The sequence below is a fragment of the Balaenoptera ricei genome, chromosome 7 (genome assembly GCF_028023285.1).
Source record: "Balaenoptera ricei isolate mBalRic1 chromosome 7, mBalRic1.hap2, whole genome shotgun sequence".
Lineage (NCBI taxonomy): Eukaryota > Metazoa > Chordata > Mammalia > Artiodactyla > Balaenopteridae > Balaenoptera > Balaenoptera ricei.
Window position 1 is genome coordinate 52543809 of NC_082645.1, and position 23773 is coordinate 52567581.

The window sequence follows — 23773 nt, forward strand, 5'->3', positions numbered from 1 at the left end:
GGGTATCTACAGACTCCATGATATATTAACCTTGAAAGCTGCTTTTTAAAATAGACTTTATATTTTAGAGCAGTTTTAGATTTACAGCAAAATTGAGCAGAGGGTACAGTTTCCATACACCCTTTCTTCCCACATACACAAAGCCTCCCCCACTATCAACATCTCAACACCAGAGTGGTACATTTGTTACCTAACTCCCAGTGTGATGGCTTATGGGAGGTAATTAGGATTAGACAAGGTCATGAGGGTGCGACCCTCATAATGGAGTTCGTGTCCTTACAAGAAGAGACACCAGAGGCCTTGCACTATCTCTCTTCCCAAATGGGTGCATAAAGAGATCTTGTGAGCACACAGGAAGATGGCAGCTGCCTACAAGCCAAGAGAAGAGGCCTCAGACTGAAACATAATTTACCAGTACCTTAATTTTGAACTTCCCAGCCTCCAGAACTCTGAAAAATACATTTTTGTTGCTTAAACCACCCAGTCTATGGTATTCTGTTAGGGCAGCCCAAGCCAACTAATACACATGGTAAATATCCATCCCTTTACTTTTAATTCATATGTGTTTATATTGGGTTGGCCAAAAAGTGCCTTCGGTTTTTAACTAAAAATAAAAGACACATTTTTCATTTTCACCAAGAACTTTATTGAACAGCATATTCACCCTTTTGTTCCACTACCTTCTGCCATTTTTCAGGCAACTTCATAATTCCATCTTCCCAAAACGTTTTACCTTTTTGAGCAAAGAACTGTTCCAGGTGTCATTTACAGTCTTCCAGGGAATTGAAATATTTTCCATTAAGAGAATTTTGTAAAGGCATAAATAAAGGGGAATCTGAAGGTGCAGTGTCTGTTGAATACAGCGGATGAATCAGAACTTCCCAGCCAAGTTGTAACGGTTATTCCTTCGTCATCAAAGAAACACACAGTCTTGCGTTACCCTGACGGAAGATTATGTGTTTTCTGTTAACTAATTCTGGACACTTTTCATTGAAGTGCTGCTTTCAGTTGGTCTAACTGGGAGCAGTACTTGTTGGAATTAATCATTTGGTTTTCCAGAAGGCGCTCATAATAGAGGACTCCCTTCCAATCCCACCATATACATAACATCACCTTCTTTGGATGAAGACCGGCCTTTGGTGTGGTTGGTGGTGGTTCATTTCGCTTGCCCCATGATCTCTTCCTTCCGTTCCACATTATCGTACAGTATCTACTTTTCATCACCTGTCACAATTTGTTTTAAAAGCAGAACGTTTTTGTTATGTTTAAGTAGAGAATCGCATGCGGAAATACGGTCCAGAAGGTATTTTTCGCTTAACTTATGTGGAACCCAAACATCAAAGCGATTAACATAACCAAGCTGGTGAAAATGATTTTTAAAGCTTGATTTGGATATTTTGAGTACCTTGGCTATCTCCCGCGTGGCATAATGTTGATTGTTCTCAATTAGTGTTTCGATTTGATCTTTATCAACTTAAACTGGTCTACCTGACCGTGGAGCAGCATCCAGCGAGAAATCGCCAGCACAAAACTTTGCAAACCACTTTTGACACGTTCGATCAGCCACAGCACCTTTTCCATACACTGCACAAATCTTTTTTTGCGTTTCAGTTGCATTTTTACCTTTCTTGAAAAAATAAAGCATAATATGCCAAAAATATTGCTTCTTTTTCTTCCATCTTCAATATTAAAATGGCTACTCAAAAATTCATCAATTTTGATAAGTCTTTTTATTTTTTTTTTTTTTTTTTTTTTTTTTTTCACACACACACACACTGTATTTTATTTTTACAAGAGATAAATCGACTGACACCAAGCATTGTACATGGATGACCACAACAAAAGCAACAATGATTGCAATTACCAAACATGAAACACACTCATACTATGTCATAGTATTGACATTCAGTCCAGTAATCCTCCACTGTAACAGCTCCTTTACTTTGCAGTGAAAATTGATTTGTATATTCTTTGCCTCTGAGTCCTTGTGGAATTTTTTTTTTTTTTTTTTAAATTCAGACAGAAAGTCACAAAAATTATACTCATCCTCATCAGTTCACTCAGTCCCATGTAATTAATTTTTTTTTTTTTCATCTTGATCTTTTGTTAGCACTTTTATGAGTTCATCAGTTTTTCATTAGAGTTCTGAAAATGCTTATTCATTCAGTTCAGCAGTACAGTCCGTTACCAGAAACCTGTACTTGTCAGAGTCTTTTCCATGTATTTCTTGAAGATGAAACCCTTTTATAGGAACATATTTGCAAAATCATCAGAGTACACCCAGAACTGTCTGTAAATGACAAAAGACTTAAAAATGACCACGGTTAAAGATTTGATGACAGTTCATAATAATGCAGTTGACAAGAAAATTAGTTATTTCTGAGATATACATTTTAAAGTAATAAATAGGATTATTACTTATAACATTATACCAGAACATATAAGATTTTTAGAAATTTCATGTAATGTCTGAAACATTTATATTAACATATTTCCATACATATTTCCATACAAGTACAAATATAAGATTTTTAGAAATTTCATGTAATGTCTGAAACATTTATATTAACATATTTCCATACATATTTCCATACAAATACAAATATGATTTTTAGAAATTTCATGTAATGTCTGAAACATTTATATTAACATATTTCCATACATATTTCCATACAAATACAAATATAAGATTTTTAGAAATTTCATGTAATGTCTGAAACATTTATATTAACATGTTTCCATACAAATAACCCAATGAAAGTTTAGTATTAGTTGTTTTGTTTGTTTTTTTATACTGCAGGTTCTTATTAGGCATCAGTTTTATACACATCAGTGTATACATGTCAATCCCAATCGCCCAATTCAGCACACCACCATCCCCACCCCACCGCAGTTTTCCCCCCTTGGTGTCCATATGTCCATTCTCTACATCTGTGTCTCAACTTCTGCCCTGCAAACTGGCTCATCTGTACCATTTTTCTAGGTTCCGCATACATGCATTAATATACGATATTTGTTTTTCTCTTTCTGACTTACTTCACTCTGTATGACAGTCTCTAGATCCATCCACGTCTCAACAAATGACTCAATTTCGTTCCTTTTTATGGCTGAGTAATATTCCATTGTATATATGTACCACATCTTCTTTATCCATTCGTCTGTTGATGGGCATTTAGGTTGCTTCCATGACCTGGCTATTGTAAATAGTGCTGCAATGAACATTCGGGTGCATGTGTCTTTTTGAATTACGGTTTTCTCTGGGTATATGCCCAGTAGTGGGATTGCTGGGTCATATGGTAATTCTATTTTTAGTTTTTTAAGGAACCTCCATATTGTTCTCCATAGTGGCTGTATCAATTTACATTCCCACCAACAGTGCAAGAGGGTTCCCTTTTCACCACACCCTCTCCAGCATTTGTTGTTTGTAGATTTTCTGATGATGCCCATTCTAACAGGAGTGAGGTGATACCTCATTGTAGTTTTGATTTGCATTTCTCTAATAATTAGTGATGTTGAGCATCTTTTCATGTGCTTCGTGGCCATCTGTATGTCTTCTTTGGAGAAATGTCTATTTAGGTCTTCTGCCCATTTTTGGATTGGGGTGTTTGTTTCTTTGATATTGAGCTGAATGAGCTGTTTATATATTTTGGAGATTAATCCTTTGTCCGTTGATTCATTTGCAAATATTTTCTCCCATTCCGAGGGTTGTCTTTTCGTCTTGTTTATGGTTTCCTTTGCTGTGCAAAAGCTTTGAAGTTTCATTAGGTCCCATTTGTTTATTTTTGTTTTTATTTCCATTACTCTAGGAGGTGGATCAAAAAAGATCTTGCTGTGATTTATGTCAAAGAGTGTTCTTCCTATGTTTTCCTCTAAGAGTTTTATAGTGTCCACTCTTATATTTAGGTCTCTAATCCATTTTGAGTTTATTTTTGTGTATGGTGTTAGGGAGTATTCTAATTTCATTCTTTTACATGTAGCTGTCCAGTTTTCCCAGCACCACTTATTGAAGAGACTGTCTTTTCTCCATTGTATATCTTTGCCTCCTTTGTCATAGATTAGTTGACCATAGGTGTGTGGGTTAATCTCTGGGCTTTCTATCTTGTTCCATTGATCTATGTTTCTGTTTTTGTGCCAGTACCATATTGTCTTGATTACTGTAGCTTTGTAGTATAGTCTGAAGTCAGGGAGTCTGATTCCTCCAGCTCCATTTTTTTGCCTCAAGACTGCTTTGCCTATTCGGGGTCTTTTGTGTCTCCATACAAATTTTAAGATGATTTGTTCTAGCTCCGTAAAAAATGCCATTGGTAATTTGATAGGGATTGCATTGAATCTGTAGATTGCTTTGGGTAGTATACTCATTTTCACAATGTTGATTCTTCCAATCCAAGAACATGGTATATCTCTCCATCTGTTGGTATCATCTTTAATTTCTTTCATCAGTGTCTTATAGTTTTCTGCATACAGGTCTTTTGTCTCCCTAGGTAGGTTTATTCCTAGGTATTTTATTCTTTTTGTTGCAATGGTAAATGGGAGTGTTTCCATAATTTCTCTTTCAGATTTTTCATCATTAGTGTATAGGAATGCAAGAGATTTCTGTGCATTAATTTTGTATCCTGCAACTTTACCATATTCATTAATTAGCTCTAGCAGTTTTCTGGTGGCAGTTTTAGGATTCTCTATGTATAGTATCATGTCATCCGCAAACAGTGACAGTTTTACTTCTTCTTTTCCAATTTGTATTCCTTTTATTTCTTTTTCTTCTCTGATTGCCGTGGCTAGGACTTCCAAAACTATGTTGAATAATAGTGGTGAGAGTGGACATCCTTGTCTCGTTCCTGATCTTAGAGGAAATGCTTTCAGTTTTTCACCATTGAGAATGATGTTTGCTGTGGGTTTGTCATATATGGCCTTTATTATGTTGAGGTAGGTTCCCTCTATGCCCACTTTCTGGAGAGTTTTTATCAGAAATGGGTGTTGAATTTTGTCAAAAGCTTTTTCTGCATCTATTGAGATGATCATATGGTTTTTATTCTTCAATTTGTTAATATGGTGTATCACATTGATTGATTTGCGTATATTGAAGAATCCTTGCATCCCTGGGATAAATCCCACTTGATCGTGGTGTATGATCCTTTTAATGTGTTGTTGGATTCTGTTTGCTAGTATTTTGTTGAGGATTTTTGCATCTATATTCATCAGTGATATTGGTCTGTAATTTTCTTTTTTTGTAGTGTCTTTGTCTGGTTTTGGTATCAGGGTGATGGTGGCCTCATAGAATGAGTTTGGGAGTGTTCCTTCCTCTGCAATTTTTTGGAAGAGTTTGAGAAGGATGGGTGTTAGCTCTTCTCTAAATGTTTGATAGAATTCACCTGTGAAGCCATCTGGTCCTGGACTTTTGTTTGTTGGAAGATTTTTAATCACAGTTTCAATTTCATTACTTGTGATTGGTCTGTTCATATTTTCTATTTCTTCCTGGTTCAGTCTTGGAAGGTTATACCTTTCTAAGAATTTGTCCATTTCTTCCAGGTTGTCCATTTTATTGGCATAAAGTTGCTTGTAGTAGTCTCTTAGGATGCTTTGTATTTATGCAGTGTCTGTTGTAACTCCTCCTTTTTCATTTCTGATTTTATTGATTTGAGTCCTCTCCCTCTTTTTCTTGATGAGTCTGGCTAATGGTTTATCAATTTTGTTTATCTTCTCAAAGAACCAACTTTTAGTTTTATTGATCTTTGCTATTGTTTTCTTTGTTTCTATTTCATTTATTTCTGCTCTGATCTTTATGATTTCTTTCCTTCTGCTAACTTTGGGTTTTGTTTGTTCTTCTTTCTCTAGTTTCTTTAAGTGTAAGGTTAGATTGTTTACTTGAGCTTTTTCTTGTTTCTTTAGGTAGGCTTGTATAGCTATAAACTTCCCTCTTAGAACTGCTTTTGCTGCATCCCATAAGTTTTGGGTCGTCGTGTTTTCATTGTCATTTGTCTCTAGGTATTTTTTGATTTCCTCTTTGATTTCTTCAGTGATCTCTTGGTTATTTAGTAACGTATTGTTTAGCCTCCATGTGTTTGTCCTTTTTACGTTTTTTTCCCTGTAATTCATTTCTAATCTCATAGCGTTGTGGTCAGAAAAGATGCTTGATATGATTTCAATTTTCTTAAATTTACTGAGGCTTGATTTGTGACCCAAGATGTGATCTATCTTGGAGAATGTTCCGTGCGCACTTGAGAAGAACGTGTAATCTGCTGTTTTTGGATGGAATGTCCGATATATATCAATTAAATCTATCTGGTCTATTGTGTCATTTAAAGCTTCTGTTTCCTTATTTATTTTCATTTTGGATGATCTGTCCATTGGTGTAAGTGAGGTGTTAAAGTCCCCCACTATTATTGTGTTACTGTCGATTTCCTCTTTTATAGCTGTTAGCAGTTGCCTTATGTATTGAGGTGCTCCTATGTTGGGTGCATATATATTTATAATTGTTATATCTTCTTCTTGGATTGATCCCTGGATCATTATGTAGTGTCCTTCCTTGTCTCTTGTAACATTCTTTAATTTAAAGTCTATTTTATCTGATATGAGTATAGCTACTCCAGCTTTCTTTTGATTTCCATTTGCATGGAATATCTTTTTCCATCCCCTCACTTTCAGTCTGTATGTGTCCCTAGGTCTAAAGTGGGTCTCTTGTAGACAGCATATATATGGGTCTTGTTTTTGTATCCATTCAGCCAGTCTATGTCTTTTGGTTGGGGCATTTAATCCATTCACGTTTAAGGTAATTATCGATATGTATGTTCCTATGACCATTTTCTTAATTGTTTTGTGTTTGTTTTTGTAGGTCCTTTTCTTCTCTTGTGTTTCCCACTTAGAGAAGTTCCTTTAGCATTTGTTGTAGAGCTGGTTTGGTGGTGCTGAATTCTCTTAGCTTTTGCTTGTCTGTAAAGCTTTTGATTTCTCCATCAAATCTAAATGAGATCCTTGCCGGGTAGAGTAATCTTGGTTGTAGGTTCTTCCCTTTCATCACTTTAAGTATATCATGCCACTCCCTTCTGGCTTGCAGAGTTTCTGCTGAGAAATCAGCTGTTAACCTTATGGGAGTTCCCTTGTATGTTATTTGTCGTTTTTCCCTTGCTGCTTTCAATAACTTTTCTTTGTCTTTAATTTTTGCCACTTTGATTACTATGTGTCTCGGCGTGTTTCTTGATAAGTCTTTTTAAATGCACGCTGATATGACAGCTTTCACATACACTCTTAACAAAATTGTTTCGAATGAAATTAAAGACACCTAAGTGCTACTAGAGCCATCTTACTGAAAAAAAACAAACGAAGCTTTTGGCCAACCCAATATTTACAATGAGTTTCTTATAGACAACATAGTGTTGGGTTTCATATATTGATCCACTCTGATAATCTCTGGATTTTAACTGGTATCTGTAGACCACTGACATTTAAACTGATTATTGATATAGTTGAATTAATATCTGTCATATCTGTTACTGTTTTCTATTTATTGCCCTTGTTCTTTGTTCCTATTTTTGTCTTCCTCTCTTTCCTTCTTGTCTTTTTTGGTTTTAACTGAACATTTTATATGATTGAATTTTCTCTCCTTTCTTAGCTTATCAGTTATACTTCTTAGGAACTTTTTTAGTGGCTGCCCTAGAGTTTGCAATATACCTTTTCAACTAATCCAAGTCTACTTTCAAACAATACTATAACACTTCACACATGAGTACAAGTACCTTACAATAACAAAATAATCTAATTTCTCCCCCATCCTTGTATCCGTACTGTCATTCATATCACTTATATATATGCATACGTGTGTGTGTGTGTGTGTGTGTGTGTGTGTGTGTGTATGTGTGTGTATATAACTGAATACATTGTTGCTATTATTATTCTGGAAAAAAAACTGTCACCTGTTAGATAAACTAAAAATAAGAAAAATAAGTTTTTATTTTACCTTCACTTTTTCCTTCTCCAATGCTCTTCTTTTCTTGGTGTAGATCCAAGTTTCTAACCTATATCATTTTCCTTCTCTCTGAAGAACTTCTTTTAACATTTCTTGGAAGTAAGGTCTACTAGCAACAAATTCCTCCAACTTTTGTTTGCCTGAGGAAGTCTTTATTCTGCTTCATTTTTGAAGGATAATTTCACAGGGTACAGAATGCCATTTGGTGTTTTTCCCCTTAATATCCTAAATATTTCACTCATCTCTTCTTGCTTGCATGCTTTCTGACAAGTCGAATATAATTCTTATCTTTACTCCTCTATAGGTAAGGTGTTTTTCTTCTGACTTCTTTCAAGATTTTTCCTTTACCTGTGATTTTCTGAAGTTTGAATACCACATGCCTACATGTAGGTTTTTTGGGCATTTATCCTGCTTGGAGCTCTCTGAGCTTCCTGGATGTGTGGTTTGGTGTCTGGTATTAATTTGGGGGAAATTCTCAGTCATTATTGCTTCATTTATTGCTTCTGTTTCTTTCTCTCTTTCTTCTCCTTCTGATATTCCCATTACATGTATGTTTCATCTTTTATAGTCGTCCCACAGTTCTTGGATATTCTGGTTTTTTCAGGCTTTTTTCTCTTTGCTCTTTCATTTTAGAAGTTCCTATTGATATATCCTCAAGCTCAGAGATTCTTTCCTCAGTGTGTCCAGTCTACTAATGTGTCCATCAAAGGCATTCTTTATTTCTGTAACACTGTTTTTGATCTCTAGCATTCCTTTTTGATTCTTTCTTAGAATTTCCATCCCTCTGCTTACGCTGCCCATATGTTCTTGAATGTTCTTGCATTACTTTATCCAATAGAGCCCTTTACATATTAATCATAGTTGTTTTAAATTTCCACTTTGATAATAACGTCTCTGCTATACCTGAGTCTGGTTCTGATTCTTGCTCTCTCTCTTTAAACGGTGTTTTTCACCTTTTATTATGCCTTATAATTTTTTCTTTTTTTTTTTTTTTGTGATGACTGGACTAAGTAAAAGGCACTGAGGTAAGCAGGCCTTTAGTAATGGGGTGGTAAGATATGAGAGGCAGATGAAGCATTCTGTGATGTGATGTTACAATTAGGTCTCGGTCTTTTAGTGATCCTGTGAATCTGGACTGTGAGCAAGTGCTCCTCAGTCCTCCCCTTCCCCCAGCTCCTCAGGCGGGGCAGGATGGCTAGAGTGGGCTGGACTTGGGTATTTCCCCTCTCCATGCAAAAGCATAGTGGGGGTTGGAACTGCATATTTCCTTCTCCCACACAGATGGCTAGAGCCAGCTGGAGTTGGGTATTTCTCTCCCCCAAGTCAGTTAGGCTCTGAAAAAAAACCTATAGTTTAGGTTCTGGTAAAATATTTTCTCTTGGGACTTCCCTGGTGGCACAGCGGTTAAGAATCCGCCTGCCAGCTCAGGGGGACACGGGTTCAAGCCCTGGTGTGGGAAGATCCCACGTGCCGCGGAGCAACTAAGCCCGTGCGCCACAACTACTGAAGCCTGCGCGCCTAGAGCCCGTGCTCCGCAACAAGAGGAGCCACCGCAATGAGAAGCCCGCGCACCGCAAGGAAGGGTAGCCCCGGCTCGCCGCAACTAGAGCAAGCCCGCGCACAGCAACGAAGACCCAACGCAGCCAAAAATTAAAAAAAAAAAAAAAAAAAAATTTCTCTTGAGGGCAAGTCTTGCTAAGAATGGAATGTTCTGAAACCATATTTCAATATGGTTCCTTTTCCCCTCCCCCAGAGGGAATTTTTCTCCAGTATTCACTGGAAGAGCCTGGTCAAGTTTGCAGCAGTAAAACTCACAAAAGTTTGGGCACCCCTCCTAGGACTGGAATTTTTAACTCTCAGACTTATCCACTTTAAGCTACTGGCAATTCATCAATGGTAGTTCAAGTTTTCCTACCCTGGCACTGCTTCCCAGAGAGGTTTCTGCCAGTGGGTATGCTGTGATTCTCTGTATTTATTTGTCTGTTTCTCTAATTTTTAGGGGTAGCAGTTTGCCCTGTGACCTCACTTTTCTGACAAATTTAGAAAGAGTTGCTGATTTTTCAATTTGTTTAGCTTTTTCATTCTTGTCAGGGCAGAGTGACAACTTCCAAATTCCCTACATGCTAGAACCAAAACCAGAAGTCAAAAGTGGCTTTTAAAATAAATTTCTAAAATCTTTTGTTAAATTATTTTCATAAAGATGGATGTAGACAAAAATATGTGCTATTGAGTTTTCTTTTATATTATTTTCATCTAGTTGAAGTCTTCATATTTATTGGGCCATTGTTGTAGACAATTTAGATTGATATTTACAGTTTTATAATGCCAATCTCAGATGTAAAACAAATCATATCACCATGGCATCATATGTCTTTACTTTTTGGCCAGGCTTTTTAGTTGCAAACAACAGAAATTTTCTCTGGTTAACTTAAACTGAAAAGGAATTTATTGGAAGGGTGTGAGTTAGCATAAATGATAACCAGAAAGTCTGGAACACAGGCCTGGCAAAAATCCAAGGGAGTAAAGAATAGCCAAAATTCTCTCTTCCTGTTTAAGATGTCACCTAAGGATACCTAAGAACCCTGGAGGGATCAAACTATAAATCCTCAACACTGCCAGTTTCGCTATAAAAACAACTTCAATAGGACTTACTGCCTTTGTCTCATGCCCCCAAAATTCAAGCTTGGGTCGAAGTGCCTGACTAGACACACATAGGTCATTTGCCTTCATCTCTGGGGCTGTGAGAGGTGAATTATTTGCCAGGACTATGAATGCCATTTACATTTGACATTGAAAGGCACTGTGTGGTTTTTATAGCAAATTTGTCCCCTGGTTATGCTTAAACTTAGTAAGAAACATAGAACTAGTAAGTCCTTGAGCCCATACCACCTACTAGTAGGGGACGGTGGCTCAGAAGCCTGCTGGGTGTCATTAACCATCTACATAGAGATAATGGCGTACTGGCTAAGGAAGGATTAAGGCGTATTTACTAGAGTACTTTGCTGTGGTTGGAAGGACGTCTAAAGTCAGAGATTTTGGCACAACTTTGAAGTTGCTTATCCTAAGCTTTTTAGAAATTATTGAACCTGTTCGGTCAGAAAATTGGGCTGTAAATCCCAGGATACTAAATATTTCTTATAAAATATCAAGAATGTATACGTTTAAATTGGGTTGGAAATTCTGCAAGAACAGCACTTTTTACAGTAGTGCCATATTTCTGACTGACGCCTGTCCTAATCCCAGGCCAGGCATGCATACCTTCATGAAATGTGCAGCATCAAATAAATTACCAAACATTTGGAACTTTGAAAAAAGACAAAAATAAAAGTTAAAGGTTTAGAGATCCCTTTATTCAAGCCAAATTGTTCCACCTTTATCACAGTGTAACAACATATTTTAAAAACCTCAAGTAAGTTACCCATGTAACCTTGTGACTTCAATTTTCACAGGTTCTTTTTGTCTCTGGGCCTGTATACCACACCACGCTTACATCTCCGCCTCTTTCTGCTATGGGTTACAAACTGTACTATAGCAGAGTTTCAAAACTGCCAAGCATCATGGGAAAGGTAATATTTACACAAAAAAGGCACAGGAGCTGCTATCTGTTCCCTTGATGTTCACCTTCAAAAGTTCTTCAGGTGTCCTGCTTGTATACCCAGCCGCTACTGCAGGGCAGCTCCATGATGTTTGGCTAAAGAGTCATTTGAAGAACAAATAGCAGAAGGCAAGTTTGGGCTATAAATTAATAGGCCCCTGCATTAGCAAGGTCTTTCTTGCATTCAGCATTTTAAACCGGGATTAAAATTAAAAACAATTTCCAAGAGAGTAAGAATTAAAATCTCCCATTGTTAATTAAATGCATTTAATTATAGGATAGTGATTGCTTCCAGTAGAAGAAAAATAAGAAAACATTTGAATATTAGAGGAGTATGAATTGGGAATATTCTAACAAAAGGAGAAAGTAGGGATTCATTAGTCTAAGAAAAGCTACATCTCAAAAAGTAGAGAAATTGTACGTTATTAATTTCATGTAAGCTGGCTAATTAGTTGTCATGATGCAAGTAAATAAAGTAAATAAGAAGTACTCAGTATTAGTATTGAGCATCTATTCTGTGCCAGGAGCATGTGCTATGTGATGACGCTGTTCAGGTGAAGTGAAAAAAAAAAAATAGTCCCTACTCTCAAGAGTTCACATTTTAGTGTAGGAGGATAGAAATGCAAGCAAATGAATCAAACATATTACATTCAAAGGAATATTACTATCTTTTATAAAAGGTGTGAAATATTTTTAAAGCTGAGATTATTCAGAATCCTATATTTTAATGGTTCCATAGATTTAGCCAAGTATTATTTGATTTAACAACAGAGCAAAATAAAATAATCTCAAGCTCTACAAACCTGAGCTCCATGCCATGTGTGTAGTGTTTTATTTTGTTATTAGCCTAGAAACCAAAAGAGAAATTACAGTTCTCACATTTCATAAATTTTCTGAGTAATGACTAGATTGTATTTTCATATCTTTAAAGAACAACAACAGTTTTGCTGGCAATAGACAGCTGACTAGATAAAATCCAGTCCTTGCCTGGGAGACTCTATCAATAAAGAGAAAATGAAAGACACTAGGAAAAGGTGTGTGACTCACATTTTGGGAAAGTAGCTGTTGTTAGTTTCAATTTTCTTCAATTAGGATGGATGTTTGTAGGGATGTTAACCCCGTCATTCTGGCTTAAATCCAGCTTGGATAATTACATTCTCTGCCTACTTAAATTCTCTTTGGGTCCAAAGAGATCCTTCATTCTCACCTCACACTGTTGTGTGATGTTGCTGCACACAGCTAAATAGAGGCCACATTTAACCCTGGGAATGGCAGCTTCTCTGTGGTGAAAACTTGATCCTCCTGCATAGTATCAGTATAAATTCACTTTTGGGGTAAAGGTTTTAGAACACGTAACATAATAAAGCAAAAGAAGTCATACGACATTCTTAACTAAAGATACACACACAAAAAATCCAATAGAATGAACTGTCTCTGACAGGGTCTCTGCAGTAATGGGAGATTGTTTTTTAGCTTGCCCTAGCTGCAAATGTAAGATCATTATCATTAGATCTTTAAAATACCAACAAGCAAAATATGAAGAGATTTAAAGTCACCTTTAAAATCACCCCAAAAGTTCAGTTTCAATTATCTACAATCAATGTCATTCTCCTTGGATAGAAATTGGTACCAGAGAATAAATTCTAAGAAGAGGAAAATTTTAAAGTACAATTGATGCTGACAGTTTATCAATGGAAGTGCATTTCTAAGTCGTGCTCATCTACACACCAAACCTCTGTTTATTTCTCTGCTCCACCTACTGTGCACTTTTGCCACATTTTTGTAGGGACATTAGACATTGCTCAAGAGTAACCTTTCCTACAAATACTTCAAACCGTTTCTGTGAGATTTCATTTGGAGATATGCACCGAGCTCCATGTACTGTGAGATGGCAAAAATTTTTACAAACATTTAAAAGGTTCCATGGAGATTTCTTTCTCTCTGTAACACCTGTGAATAAAGCTGCTGAAAGTTTACTTTCCTTAGACCCATTTATTTAATGACAATATATATACACAACATTACACCTATGGATTATAGCTATGACACAATTACCCATATAAAATGAATATCAATTTTAAGATATATTAAGCTAAAAATAGACAAATTGACAAGAAAAAGGTAACATAAAACCCTAATACATAATTGGACAAAGAATAGGTATAAGTGATTTATAAAGGTGAAAAGAACACAAGCAATTTATAAAAGTAACAAAGGAGACATTTCCAGTGTCACAGGAACTGCAGTTAAATAACTAGCATATAATATTTTTTGACAAGTTGCAAAAAATGGCAACACTCACTATTGATGAGGATTTAATAAAGTAAACATTAGTACATTGTTGGTGAGAATGTAAATTGGTACAATCCATTTGGATAGCAATTTGGTAATATTTATCAAGAGCCTTAAAAGAGTCCTATTCCCAATAATCCCATCTCTGGGAATCTATTTTAGGAAAATAATCCTTTTAAACATAAAGATTTATGGACAAAGGTGTTTATGGTAATAAACCAAAAAATTGCAATCAATAAATTAATAAGTAAAAGAAGCACTAAATGCCCAACACTGGCCCCTAGAGAGCTTACTTTTGTTTGGGGGAGAAAAACAATAAATAATAAATGTGAAATGTAAGTTACTTATATAATATGTTAGATGGTGATAAGTGCTAAAAGGAAAAAAAAAAGAGAGGAAAAAAAAAGTCAAGCAGGATAACAGGGAATGGGAGTACTTAAGGCTGTAGTATCAAATAGGGTAGTCAGAGTAGGCCTCATTCAAAGTGAGATATTTGAGCAAAGCTAGAAGGATGTATGAAAGTTAGTCTCAAAAATACTCATGGAAAGAGAATTCCAGGCTAGAGGCAGAGTTATAGCGAAGGCCCTAAAGTAAAAACATGCCTGTCATGTTCAAGGAACAGCACAAATGGCAGTGTGGTCCAAGTATGGTGAGCAAAGGAGAGAGGAGTGGTACCTGAGGGAAGGGGGGCAGAAGATAGCCAGAGCATGGGGCCTTGTGAGCCACTGTAATGACTTAGACTTTTACTTGGAATGACATGAATACCAGACATGGGTTCTGAGCAGAGAAATGACATGGCCTGACATGTTTTCATGCTATCAGTTTAGCTGCTGGCTTGAGAAAACAATATCGGGGCAAGAATAGCAGTAGAGAGGCCTGTTAAAGAAGCTATTATTTTATATAGACAAGAGATAACAGTGACTTGGACCAGGGTGTTATCGAAATGAGAAGTGATCAGATTATGAAAATGCTTTGAAGAAAAAGTCAACAGGATTTCCTAACAAACTGGATGTGGGAGTAAGGAAAAGGAAGGGTGATAGATGATTCTAAGTTTTTTGGCCTGAGTAACTGGAAGGGCAGAGTTGAGGTCAACTCAGCTTGGGAAGGCAGAAGGAATAGGTTTGAGGATGAGAGAAATCAGGAATTCCATTTTAGGAAAGTTAATTTGAGATGTCTATTAGACACGGACAGAGAGATGTTGAATAGGTAGTTACATATATGAGTCTAGAGCAGAGGTCAAGATTGGAGATAAAAATTTGGGAGTCATCAAAAAAAATGGGGGATTTATCAGCATATAGTTAATATATAAAGTAATAACTCTGGATGAAATCACCAGGAAAGTAAATATAAGTGGAGAAGAAAGAGATAGGACAGAGCTTTGGGATTCTCCAATGCTAAGAGTTCGTTTGTGTGGAAGAGGAGAAATCAGAAAGGAGCGATCAGTAAGGTAGGAAAAATAATGTATGGTGTTCCTCAATTTGAATGAGAAAAGTACATGAAAACAGAAGCAGTGATCAATTGTATTACATGATGTTGATAATCAAGATGAATACCAAGAATTGATCATGGCGTTTAGTAACATGGAGGTCGTTGGTAACTGAGATGAAAGCAGTTTTGTGGAGTGATAGGAATGAAATCTTGTTTGGACCAGGTTTAAGATTATATGTTAAGAGGAACTGAGCCATCTCTATCAAAGACAATCACTTCAAGAATTTTTTAAAAAATGTTTTTCTGTTGCCTGTCACTGACTACATCTGGTGGTTATTTTCTTCTACTTTATTTCTTCCAACTTCAGTTATATTCAGAAAATGTTTCCTTAAATTGAATAATGGCTCTAAATAAAACTTCATTTACCTCCAGACAGAAGTATATAAGAAGAAAACCTGTCTAAATTTACGCCCACATGGTTAGTATTTGGATTTACTGCAACATTACTCATAAGATCTTACTCAATATTATTATTATTAAATGATAAATAAATATACAATTGGCCTTCCCCAGTCACAAAGCTTGAAACACTTGACTATTCTAACTAAGATATGCTGGAACCCTATTTCAACTTTGAGCCTTACCTACACGTTAGCTTTGATACTAGGACTCACTTCTTAGGTCCTCCATGGAGGACGTTGCGTAGCTGGAGAATGTAAACCCTGTTCTTCAGAAGCGGTCCTAAATACTCATGGATCATCAGGCCATCACAGATGGCATGTGGGATGGATAAGAGGCAGTTCTTTGCCAGTTCTCAAAAGTTAGCTCCCTTAGGGATGGATGGTGCTCTCACCTCAAACTTATCCCATCTAACATCCTACCTGATACTTTAAATAGCCTCTAACACTTTGGTAAAGAGATCAAAAGGAGGACATAGATTCTTAAAGGCAGGAGAGGTATTGTTGAGGGTGGGCAGGACAAAGTAGCAAAAAATAAAAGCTGAAAGGAGAAATTAAAGAGAACAAATTAAGGATACTAATAAATTTTTTAAATATCCACATACTTTGCAAAATTGCATGTGATCAATCCCCTCAAAACCAGCTTAAATGGCATCATTGGAATTCCTACTCTCCTCATAGCCCCCAGCTCGTTTTCCTAAACTACTCTGAAGAATCCCACATGCATGATATGATCTTTATTTACTTATGTTGAAGTTTATTCTAAAAGGTATTTGAGGTTCCTTAAAGAAATGCTACAACACCAAGACAGAAAACAAAACGAGAAACAAAACAAATAAGCAAACACACAAACACACAAAGATAAAGGTATCAGAGCAAAAGGGAAACCATACAAATCATAATTAATCAAATGGCAAGTGTTTCATGTGCCACGAACTGTGCTAGATACTATAAATTATATTATTTAATCATAGCAACTCCATGAGGAAGGTGTTTTTAGTTTCTTTTTTTTAGATGAAGAAATGAAGACTCAGAGAATTTAAGTTACTTGTCTAAGGTCACAGCGCTAGTAATTACCAAGAGCTAGGATTCCAGTCCCTGGTTGGCTGACTCCAAAGTTGATACTCTTAATCACCTAGATGTTAAGTTACATAAAGTGTATACAATAAAGTCTAATACAATAAAAAGGAGTGGGCTTATGTTTGGACTCAGAGTCCTAGGGCCAAAGAAAAGAAAAAAACAGAACTGTTACAGGATGCATGTACAGATAAAACAAACAAACAAAACTTACCCTTAGGAAAAGCAAGATCTTCACTCCCTGTACCCCCACTGCCCATGCACATCTTCATGTATTCCAAAAAAGGATAGGTAAAATGTAGTGGATTCTATCCTCGACACCATCCTATAATAAATATAATACCAAGTTTTGTATAGTCTTTGTTCATCAAGTCTCTCAACGCAAGCCATTGTAAAATTCCAAAATAGAATTCCTTAATTCCATTCCAGGTTATGGCAGAAATAGAGAGGGAATGCAAGCCAGTTGTGCAGCTCTCTGATGGTCTGGCTAGACCCAAAGGAAACAGTATTTAGGATATCTAATGGGGTGTTTCTCAACTGGTGACATACTTCATCACCTGCTTGTCCCCCACAAGGTACAAGTATCTCAGGAGGGGAGCATGACACATGAGGCATATTCAAAATTAAAATATTATTTAATATTCACAATATTAAATAATATTCTTACTGTTATAATACAATATCTATAAAAAGTAAAGCACAACTTATTGACTGGCAGAAAATAATTATACTCAATAGATATGCTTTTAAGACTCTAGGAGAGTATGAGATTTTTATGTTTATTAAATGGGAACATAGGCTTAAAAAGGTTGTGAAACACTGATTTTCATGAGTAGACAGACCACATATTCTTTGTGCAGTACTCACTGTAGCGAATCTGAGACTATATTCTGGCAAGAAGTCAGAGTGCTGAAATTTTGTGTTACTGATTAAGATACCTAAGCTTTAATAATTAAATGAGCCAAAAATGAAGTTTTCCTCCTCTCATGACAATTAATGAGTCTAAGCAGGACTTTAATCTTAACAGATAGTCCCCACATCCACATAGAAATGGGCCACAGGAAAGCTTATGTAAAAATAAAAATTTATCTTTTCTAAACAGTCCTGGGTCCACTTTATAGACAAGTGGCCATTTGCACTCTTGCCTATCAAGATTAACATTCTGAGAACAGTCGTATTTAGAGAGGAGTTCTGTTGATCATCATTTGGGAGCATGATTCTATAAAGAATACTCAGACTTTTATAAGAATCTAGTAAGGAGGTAACTCTTTTTTCACAAGTCGTGTATTTCCAGCCCAGAAACAGAAGGCCAATTTTCTCTCTGTACACTCCTTTCTTGCTTTCAATCTTCACCCATGGTTCCCAAGGCCAAATCTCAGTCTGGTTTCCTGGTGGGATGTTATTGTTTTCCTTCCTTCAGTGAAAACTAGATAAGAAAACCCCCAGGGTGAATGGTTAGGTGAGTATCCCTGAACAACAAGGTCTCCTGGATCCTACATGTCTCGGTGGCACTCTCAGCCATTAGCAGTTGCTCCTGCTACCCACACACACCAACAGCCTCCTGTGCTTTCACAGCTCCTCCAAAGAACGGCAGCTTTTACAGAATCCTGAGTCCTTCACTACCTAAGATCAACTCTAGCCTCCCTTAAAAATTTCAGAGGTAATTCTCAAATTTTATTTAATGAACAAAGTTTAATAAAGCCTTTACGCTCTTCCAAGAACTCCAGAGGCCACACCAATGTCATATAGTTTTTTGAAGAAACAAAGTCATAGTACTTTTGATGTATAAAATGAACACAAGTTTCTATCAACTACAGTGTCACATTTCTAGCCATTTTCCTGGACCTGTTGCTGCTGCTGTTGTTGTCTGAGGCAGACTAAACTGACATTTCCACATCTCCCTCCTGGCAATGATCAAATACAAGTATCTAAGGCAGACTTTTTCTTTTGTCTTGCCAGTTGTAAATTAAGACTATTAAATCCCCCTGAGACAATTATATCTCAACCACCTAGATTAAAGCTAAAGCTATAGTTACTCTACCCCCCCCACACACACACAATTTCCTTACTAAATAAAATTGCTCCTTTTTGTGCCACATGAGTTTGTAATATAAGCTTAATTCTTTGTTTTTTTTTTTTTTTTTTTTAGCTATGTTGGGTCTTCGTTTCGTGCGAGGGCTTTCTCTAGTTGCGGCAAGCGGGGGCCACTCTTCATCGCGGTGCGCGGGCCTCTCACTATCGCGGCCCCTCCCGTTGCGGGGCACAGGCTCCAGACGCGCAGGCTCAGCAGTTGTGGCTCACGGGCCCAGTTGCTCCGCAGCATGTGGGATCTTCGCAGACCAGGGCTCGAACCGGGGTCCCCTGCATTAGCAGGCAGATTCTCAACCACTGCGCCACCAGGGAAGCCCTATAAGCTTAATTCTAATATCAATATCAAATTTGTTTTTCCTGTGTTTTTATCCCAATGCAGTATTCTCAAGGTCTGTAACATTTTTCATTATCTTATGATTTAGGACCATGACTCAAAAAAGATAGTACCTATGAGCACTTGCATACTTCCCAGACTTTAGAGGAAACCAAACTACACTAGGCTTTATTATAGCATAGTGTGCTCCCACTGAGATCAGAAGCAAGCTGCAGAACCAACAGAGGAAATAATTTTCTCAGGGAGTTATTTTTATACCAGTTGTGTTGAGTGATCACAATCCTTTCTCCTCATCTCAGACTCCAGTCACTGGACTGTGCCAGTAGGAAAAAGGTAAGGCCTACTATGTAGAGCAAGGTGCCATCAACCTCTGCAGTGATCACTGGAATATATGGTTTTCAAGGTAGTTCATCTGTGGCCAGCCACCTCTGCTGTCAATGTGCCAAATTCACAAAAAGTAAAGAACCTCATCATATTCTGCTAGTGTAGAATTTAGAAAAAGAAGAGAAATGCCAAATGATATGCTAATGAAAGCATTGAAGCCATCTAATAATTTGAGAACATACTGAATTAAAATCAGTAAGATTGTTGGCATTTTTATTCCATCACATGGAGTAGTCCATGACATAGTAGAGTCAATTCTTCTCTTCACATCCTGCTGTGTGTCTTCCAGGAATGATCTAACTCAGCGTTCGAGGTCCTGCTCAAATGTCTTCTCTTCTTTTGGTTTTCTTCAAGGACCAATTCTCACAGTTACCCAGATGAAATTAATTGCTTCCTCTTCTGTATTCAGACAATATATTACACAAACCTCAATTTAGAACACTTTCTACGTTATACTATATCCTGCCACCCACACATATCAACAGCTTCCCACGTTTTGGAAACTTCCTACTATGTTGTATATCTGCACATAAGTAGAACTTTCGTTGTTTCCTAGTAGGCCGTGAGGACAGTACTCTGTCTCATTATCTTGAAATCTTCCTTACCAAACATCATGCTTTGTACAGAGTAGGAGCTCAGTAAACACCTGTTTCAACTTTCTCCCTTGCTAGTTTTGCTTATAAGAAAAACAACTGCCTTGTATGAACTGTATTATTTATTCAGTGTGCTTCAAAACTATGATATTATATACACTAAGCAATAACAGGAATAATGAAGAAAGAAAAAACTAGTTATTGTTCAAAATGTAATGGCTTAATTAAAAGATCCATGAAAACAATACGGGTGCTTTGCTATTTGTCCTGCATTGTGCAGACTTTCTAGTTTCATTTACTCACTTTATAAGCAATATAAGCAAATGCTCACCAATTTATAAAACAATTGAGTGAGATCTGAGTTTCAGTTCCAAAAAAAATTTTTAACTGAATAGGTTTACATGCTTATTCTATTTCTAAAACAGTATTAACTATTGATGTCAACCTTAGATTATGGATATATTATACAGTTATGATTACATGTAAGTGCATGTACTCTTCAAAGATGTAAATAATACTGGTGAACTAACAGATATAGAACATATACCAAGCGACAAAATTGGAATGGCTATTACGTTACAGCCAGAAGAAAAGATACACATGATAGTCACCTATAACAGTTTTTGAGAGAATTGTTCGGCATAGCAACTTTTCTGCTAGACTCATTCCTAAGGTTCTTTAAGTCACTGAAAAAGAGAGTACAAGATCAAAGTTCTTCTAAAGTACCAAGAATTATCTGTGGCATATATGCCCCCATTAGATCCTGCAAGTTGACTAGATTAGTTACTAACATAGTTCAAAGTGGTGAACCAAGAGAGGAAGTGCTTCTGCCAATGTAGCATGAACTGAAGCTTTGAAGTATATATTCTGAAATTCTGAAATTCTTCACTCTATCGATTATAAAGAAGTCCTTAAGATAGAACTCTACCTGTGTAGACATAATAGAGTAGAATTCAAGACTAACTTTACTTCTCTACAGACTTCAAATATTGTAGTTTTACTGAATTTTATTTCATGGTAATAGACATATATTCACATATATATGTGTGTGTATGTAACAATGCATTTAAATATGTAATATGTACATAATAATAGCATATTTGATATTCCAATCTTTTTTATCCAAATTACCAACCCATAATTCTTGTGTGAATTGCCAAATAACCAATATCTATAGGCAGATTAGTCTTTTAAAATATTTTCATTTATAGAAAGTAATACAGCATTACTGAAAATTTTAAAGCAGTATGTGAATGAGTATTCCTAATCCTATTGACTGCAACACAACTGTCACTTGTGTGCCAGTCCTTCACGTCTTTAATCCTCATGTATGTTGGCATAATTATAATCATTGTATGACTGTGCAATCTTTCATTTTTCCTCCATGTAACTATTTCACCATTTTGCTATAGAGTTTGTAACAGTATTTTTTTCTGCTACAATCTTTTTTATTTCACTTTTTCTATTTGCCACAAAAGTGCACACTAGCTGTAAAATAAATAAATAGAGAACCGTATAAAGAAGAAAGGAAAAATCCCTTGAAATTCCACAGTCTGGACACAACCAACCACAGACAGAACTTTGTTGAATAGCTATAACAGTTTATGATTCAGTACAAAAATATACTTATCAACATATAGGAAGCATATAATTTAAGTAAATAAGTTCCTCCTATATATGCTGCTTTGCAGCCCACTTCTTCTCTCAACAAGATTTTGTAAAGGTTTTACCATGTCAATATATGTCTTTGCACAGATGTCTCATAATTTACTTAACTAATGATTATAGAAAAATCTTTAAGTACCCCTCCCACTGAATCCTACATTCATGTATCTTTACACTTTTGTCTGAGTATTTCCTCCAGATAGATTCCTACTTGGGTGTCAATTTAAAGAACACAAATTGCCTTCTGGAATGCAGGTATGACACTGACTTGTTTAGGTAGGTTTTTATTTTAAAATCCAGCCTTTAAGAGTTTTTAACTGCTTCCTCCAAATCGTGCTGTAGCTTATACTTGTACAGGGGCCCTGCTAGCCCTACCACCCCTCTGAAGACAGTGAGGGAAGAGACGCTTTCTGCAGAAAGCTGCTGTGACTCTTACTACATGCACTGAGTAAAAGCAGACTTGCTACCCAGGACCACACACTTAGAAGAGAGATCAGTGCACAGACCAAAAGGATGCACTTGGCAGCTGGTCCTGATGAAGGACAACAAAGTTTAAGTCTTACGAAGAAAATAATGATGAAAAAGAGAATAGCTAAGGAAAACCACTTTATACGGGTTGGTCAGGGAAGACATCTCTGAGGAAGTGACATCGGGCTAAGGCCACAATCACCCATAGGGAGAGCCAAGTTATGTCTGTTCCAAGACAAGAACAAAGCAAACAAGTACAAAGTTCTGGAGCTGAGAAAAAACTAAAGTCCAGTAAGTATGGGGTGAGTTGCATGAGATGCAGTTGAAGATGGGATCACAAAGAGAAATTCGGATTTTATTCTAAAAGCGGTAGACTGCCACTCTAAATAGAGCATGTGAGGGGGTGGGTGGATGTGTGTGTGTGTGTGTGTGTGTGTGTGTGTGTGTGTGTGTGAGAGAGAGAGAGAGAGACAAAATCAGATTTAGAGTTTTAAAAATTCACTCTGGCTGCTTTATGGAAAATGTTTTGTGGTGAACAAAAATGAAACCATTTAGGAAGTTATAGTTGTCAAGAGATGTTATGGTTTAGACTAGGTGGTAGCAGCAGAGATATAGAGAAGAGCCTGATTTCTGCAAGATTTTCTGAGTGATCATAGATTTTTATCCCTATGAAGCTTTTGAAACTCACAAACAACAGAATAGCACCATTTTTAAAGCTCAGAATCTGAAGTTTTTTACAGAAGGTATCAGAGGCTTAGAACATCAAGGAAAGCACAGACATCATTGTACATAGTAGGATTCTGCACTAAGTCATGAAAATTAAATGAAGGTGTCATATGGGAAAAATGCAAGGGAATTTTGGCCTTTAAAGGCCATGAAATAAAATAAGTAAAACAGTTTTTTTCTCAAGAAATATTGCGTATGCATGTTTGTGCTATTATCCACTGCAGTATTCCCTCAGTACCTTTTTTTAACAGGCAAAATCGTTAGCATGTTATCAGTGTGTCCTCTAAAATAGGACGCTGTCACTACTGTGCATATTACTTATTGCTTAAACACTTGCACTTGCTACCAAAGAAAACTGGAATCCTAATCACGATAATTCTGACCGTTTAAGGCAATGGGCGAAGAATGTCACTCAACCTCATTACTGGAGATTTTGCTCCCAAGTTCAAAGGAAGTTGCGGTTGTGTGGACTAATTTTAAATTAACAAGCAGGATGACAGGACATCTTTCTAGAGGTTTTAGATTGGCAGTGGGGAGGGAAAGGATGAAAGTTAACATTATTTAGCTCTATTTCAGAAGGTATATCAAACTCAGTTATTCAGGGCTGATTATACAGTCAAATAGCCAGTGTCTTGGCTTCTCTTCTTTCTAAATTATAAAATTAAAGCATTTCACTAGTCTTTAAAATCCTGGTTTGGACTT